Source organism: Cydia splendana, chromosome 2 (genome assembly GCF_910591565.1).
Source record: "Cydia splendana chromosome 2, ilCydSple1.2, whole genome shotgun sequence".
Classification (NCBI taxonomy): Eukaryota; Metazoa; Arthropoda; class Insecta; order Lepidoptera; family Tortricidae; genus Cydia; species Cydia splendana.
Genome location: NC_085961.1, coordinates 27979995 through 27985945, shown reverse-complemented (window position 1 = coordinate 27985945; position 5951 = coordinate 27979995). Strand labels below are relative to the sequence as shown.

The following is a 5951-nucleotide window of genomic DNA, read 5'->3' as shown; positions in this document are numbered from 1 at the left end:
TAGGGGTCACAGTTCTAACCTAACCTACAGTTCTGGAAGCAGTTCCTTTTGTGTAGAGGTCGCAGTTCTAACCTAACCTAACCTACAGTTCTGGAAGCAGTTTCTTTTGAGTAGGGGTCGCACTTCTAACCTAACCTAACCTTCAGTTCTGGAAGCAGTTCCTTTTATGTCGGGGTCGCAGTTCTAACATAACCTACACTTCTGGAAGCAGTTCCTTTTGTGTAGGGATCGCAGTTCTAACCTAACCTATAGTTCTGGCAGCAATTCCTTTTATGTAGGGGTCGCAGTTCTAACCTAACCTATCCTGTATTTCTGGCAGCAATTCCTTTTGTCTAGGTTCAGTTAGCGACATGAGTATTATTCTGCGAAATTCAAGTCTGCAATATGAGCAATATGCCATAAGAAATTCGGTGGAATGTAATTTATGCTACATACAATTCTGCGTATGTAAAATCGACAATATTAGTATTCTGCTATTCAAAATTCTGCCAAATGAATGTTATGCGACATGACAGTTATGCTAATTATACAATTATGCAAAAGTATCATTCAGTTAAAAATGTTTCTGCAATACCTGCTATGCGAAGTGTAATTTCGGACAATCGATATTATGCAAGATAAAGGGAAGCCGGTTAAACGGTTAGCCGTTAGGGATCTCGTATTATTGTCACTGTGACAAATTACGAAATGGTACAGTCGCCATCAGATATATCGGAGCGGACAAGGTGTTCACAATATCTGAACACGCACTGTAACGCCTTGACAATAGAGGCGTATTCAGATACTTGTGAGTGCCTTGACCGCTCCGATATATCTGAAGGCGACTGTACATAAATCAAATTCCTTGACTGTAGGTACCTTGAAGGAAAGATTAAGATTAAGTTTATATATAAATAGGTAGAATAAGTGGCGTCTGCTCTGTCACTGTCAACGTGCCTGATTCTAATAGATGGTGTTAGCATTTGCTATATCGCGCTTACAGTGTTCCAAATGTCAGATATGAATATATGTACAACTCCTAAACAACTCAACTTAGACTTCGGTCCCCAGGCATAACACCCGACTTGAGAAAGTATTATACAGGGCAGTACAACTGCAAGGACGTTCAAAACGGTTCAGTAAATCTAAAAAGCGTTATAACGGGAGAGCAGCCAAGATCAAAAGCAACCTAGGATTACTAACGAGTCTGGCTCTAGACTGCATTATTTTATTTGTCGTCTTTACTCTCTGCAGTTGAGTCTCAAGAGCGGGAAATGAATTCACACTTCGTTAACCGTCCGTGTTCCGATGTTTCCAATTTAATTCAGCACTACGAAATGCACCGGTAAAATGAGGTTTTCTGCGAATTGAAAGGTTTTTTTTTTTTAATTATTTATACGTGTACGCTGTTTGTTAACTCTTTATAGGTACATATAGATTGGGCAGAGTGTGGTGCTCATAGTATGAGTATGAGTAAAAATGCTTGTGCCGCACAGTGCCGCACACTGGTGGAATCTCGCCTTAGACCTCCCGCGTATACCTTTTTTTTTTAAACTTAACTTCCGTTCAATGGTACTGAATATTGGTAGTACGCGACTTTGTAGAAACAATATCTGTATCCCTAGGGTTGCACCCTAGGGTTGTAGGGTTGGTAGGGTTGGTTGTGGGGTAGGGTTGGGTTAGGGTTGTAGGGTTGCAGGGGGGTTGCACTAGTGCAAATTTCATTCGATAGCGTGACGTGACGTATGCGTCACTTTGTTTAGGATTTTGAGTTTCCAAAACGTCCCGCTTGGCGCGCTGTTCAAAATCCCATGCAAAAATAGACATAACGCAAACGCGTCACGCTATTGAATGTTTACACTACGGGTTCAGTCTTCTTGTTTTATTTGGTGAGAACATTTAAGAGAACATTAACATGTAGGTAAAGTTGATGAAATATAAAGTGAGCCGATCTTGTTCAAACTTGTTCGAGAGATCGGTTCACTTTATATTTCGTCAACCTTACATACCTAAGGGAGCCAAGGGAGGTATTCCATCTGTCGAATATATTTGTCCAATGTGTATTGCGTCTCACATTTTGGTTTAATGAGAGAGTGAGACGCAATGACATTGGACAAAGAAATTGAACAGGTGGAATACCATCCTAACGCAGCCTGTGAACTATAGCTTTGTGCGTACATATAGCCCGAGGGTAGGGTTGCCAGATGGTCGGGATTTGGCGGGATTCTCCCGATTTTAGCATGCGTTCCTGATTCCTGACGAAGCGAAAATTGTCCCGAAAAACAGCTTCACGTTATAAAACAATAATTTCATGTTCCGAACTGTCGTCGAGCGAGCGAGCGAGCCGCGTCGAGCGCGGTAGCTAACGTAGTGCCAATAATGTAAAATATCGTTGTTTTTAATACAATTACTTTAATTTTAATGTTTTTTTCCCCCGACTTAATTCCTAAAATTCCGAAAAATTGATATTATTTCCCGATAATAGCGCCTTTCGATCTGGCAACCCTACCCGAAGGCCGGCGGGGAAATATATCACACGGTCTAATAAATGTACCGAATCCCGCCCACGGCACAATTTGTGGCCGGGCTAATTCCTTGCGTCATAAATACAGGTCATGGGATAATAAATACTCGTACTGGCAAGGGTTGATGACAAATGATGACGTATCCGTATTTGATGAATGGAAATGACGCTACATTTTTTTATCCCATTAGTAGGTACAATGTTTTTTCCTGGCACAATATACGAGTATTTTTTATAAATTGCAAAATTATCATTGAAGCATTGTGCGTCAGAAGGACTCTAAAAGGAAACTTTATCTACCTTTAATTATTTTATAAACACTGGCAATTCAGCTAATAAAATAAAAAATAATGCAAAAGTACGTATATTTAAAAAGCCAAACATAAGCAAGACCTATTAAGGTTATAATATTAAACTTAGACTAAAGTTATACCTACAGCGTAATGAATGAAGAGGTCGAATTGAAAATCTCAAATTGAATAGATCTCTAACTTTGTTTAGGTTCAAATCAAAAGTTTTTAAACGAAAAATATTAAAGTATCGACTCGAAAATGTATTAAACTAAAGTTAGTAAATCATAACTCGAGTCAGTTTCATTTCTAGTTTGTAGTTTGAAAGCCATATTTGCCTAATTTATTTATAAGTAGTGATGCAACGAATACGAATACGATTATTCGCCGAATATCAGCGTTTTCACGAATATTCGTATTCGGTAAAAGCTTTTTGGGACTTATTTCAATCTTTCATCTGGAACAGCCCAACTAGGGAAATACATTCACCTTACAGGAAACCAAAACTATAATAGCACTAGTACTACTTAATTTTACACACAATTTTAAATATCAAAAAATGTGCATCGGCCGGGAATCGAACCCGGGCCGCCCGCGTGGCAGGCGAGCATTCTACCACTGAACCACCGATGCTTGTATTAAAACGTCCATATTGACTGACCTGTTCATGCAAATGCTATACACAAAGTTCATAACATGGTATTGCACCAAAATGTGTGGTAACATCTTCAGAAAATACATGAAATTACATCTTTTTAATTTCAGCCTTAACTTAACCCCACCTAAGGTTTAATTTAGAATGGGCACAGCGTGGAACTTACCGCCTTCTATTTGTAAACGCGCCGTTCACTTTTACCAATCTAAACAAATTACGATGCAACTTTTAGCATTTGACGGCTAGAACAGTCAGCAGCAGAAGTTGCTAAGCGGGAGAGGTGTTTAAAATGATCATTATTGTTAAGACAATAAGAGCGTGTCAACACCTCGCCCGCTTAGCAACTTCTGTTGCTGACTGAATATACTTATAGTTAGGTATAAGTGTTATTTGAAGTGATAAGTATTATTAAAATTAGTTGCAGTAGCATCCACTTCTTTCTCAAAACGCTTATGAGTCATATGAACCTAGCCGCCGCCATACAATCGAAGGTTCGCTATTTAATCGCGTTAGACCCGCTATAGTAACATTAATTATGTGTACAAAACGCGAGAGTTTAATGTGTTATGTTAATGTTCATGCCAAGTTTCAAGTAATTTAAGTATGTCGTTTTAAAACGAGAACGTAACTTAGATTGTATGAAAGCGGCATTTAGGCGGCGAGTTTGTGTAACTCTTAACTTAGTTGCAGAAACTGTAAACAAAACGCCAGGTTAGCTACGCCAGGTTTCCGAGCTCAGTCGTATCAGTAGCATCATCTACCAAAATGCAATTGTAAATGAACTTAATAGCGTACTAGTTAAGATTGATTTTACAACTATTCTTTTTCATGTGATACGAGGTTTACAGAGTAATCTAAGGTTAATTACCAAGCCCGGGGTTAGTTAAAATTCGTTTGCTCCAGTCAACTTATGATTAATGGCTCTGGGCATGGGTTTGGCTTTGCTTTATTGGTATTTATCCTACGGTAATTATGCCCATATTGGCTGTGTCCTGCGACTTTACTTGCCTGATTTTATATTAGGGTACATCTCTCTCTTCTTAGTCGGATACTCTTGTCAGAGCAGTCGTGGTCATTGAGGTCATTGTACGGCCTTTTTTGGTGTTACGGCATTTTTTAGGGTACATAAACATGCTAATACTTTCTATAAAATGTAACTAATATTTAAGAATTTACCAGGGCCAAAATGCCTCATACATACATAACTATATGATTATTGAAAATTTCGTCGCAATTTGATTTATATCAACCACAGCTCATTCGTATTTCTCATTATTATAAGACTTAGAAGCATTTAAAAGTTTGTATGGAATTTGGTTTCGCTCCTAACTCTTAAAATAATTAACAAATCTTAAAAAGTTAAACACATCTTAAATAATTTCATACGTATAATATATCGTCCGGCGAACTGGTAATCTGTGGGCCCCTTTAGTTTCCTATGAAAGTTCGAATACACCTCCCAATACCCGAACCACGTTTGTGTCGGCACGTAAGCACGTGTCAGCACGTGCCAACGCTGGCTGTCTGATTGTAACTGGGTTACAGAAGGCCTACCGCAAACCACGTTCGACGTGTTGCCTCTCTGTCGCACTTGTAAATTTGTACGTAAGTGTGATAGTGAGGCAACACGTCGAACGAGGTTCGCGGTAGGGCCTCTTTTATTATGATACGTGCATGTAGGATGGGGGTAATGTATGTATGTCTGTTGCATCGTAGCTCTCCAAGGGATGGGCCAATATCAATACGTTTTTTAGGGTTCCGTACCTCAAAAGGAAAAAAACGGAACCCTTATAGGATCACTCGTGCGTCTGTCTATCTGTCTGTCTGTCTGTCCGACAACCCCCATATAACAAATTTCATCGAAATCTTTAGAGCTGTTCCGAAATCCCCGAAATATATCCCGAAAAAAAAAAAAAAAAAAAAAAAAATATATATATATATATATATATATATAGGTATAGGTATAAATAAATATACAAGAATTGTTCGTTTAAAGGTATATATAAGATTACTTATTTACTTATTAGCCTGTAAATGTACCTTATGTAATTGATTACAACATTTACTTACAATCGTCATAAAAAGAACGTAAATAACTGTAAATAACCCAATTTTCCCTATTCCCCTATCTGAACTTTTGACGTAGTTTTTACGTTCAAATAATATAAGTATTGTATCATTGTAACTTGTAAGTAAATAAGCGCAAGAACATACTGTACGCGTGAAAATTGCTTTAAAACTATCGATAAGTGTTAATAGAAAACGGATAGGTTTAAAAAGTAATCAGGCTGGCTGGCCGCCGGGAATGCCGTGGAATGCCGCTGGAGTGGGCGGGTTCACTTAATACTTGTATGTAGATACATAGTGACTCTTATAAATACCTTATAGTAGGTAAGTATATTTTTCTCAAAAATGGACGGCAAAGTCGACTTTGCCGTTTAAAACATAGGTTGCGAAGCGCGTAGTTTATGGTCAGTCAAAAATTATTAAAAAGTTAAAAACA

At 38.2% G+C, this 5951-nt stretch overlaps 1 non-coding gene across 1 annotated transcript; it reads right to left on the bottom strand.

The window, feature by feature from the left end:
• Positions 1–3355: 3355 nt before the first annotated feature.
• Trnag-gcc (transfer RNA glycine (anticodon GCC)) lies at positions 3356–3426 on the bottom strand. The gene has a single exon. It is a non-coding gene; the product is annotated as a tRNA-Gly (tRNA).
• Between the last annotated feature and the right edge of the window lie 2525 nt (positions 3427–5951).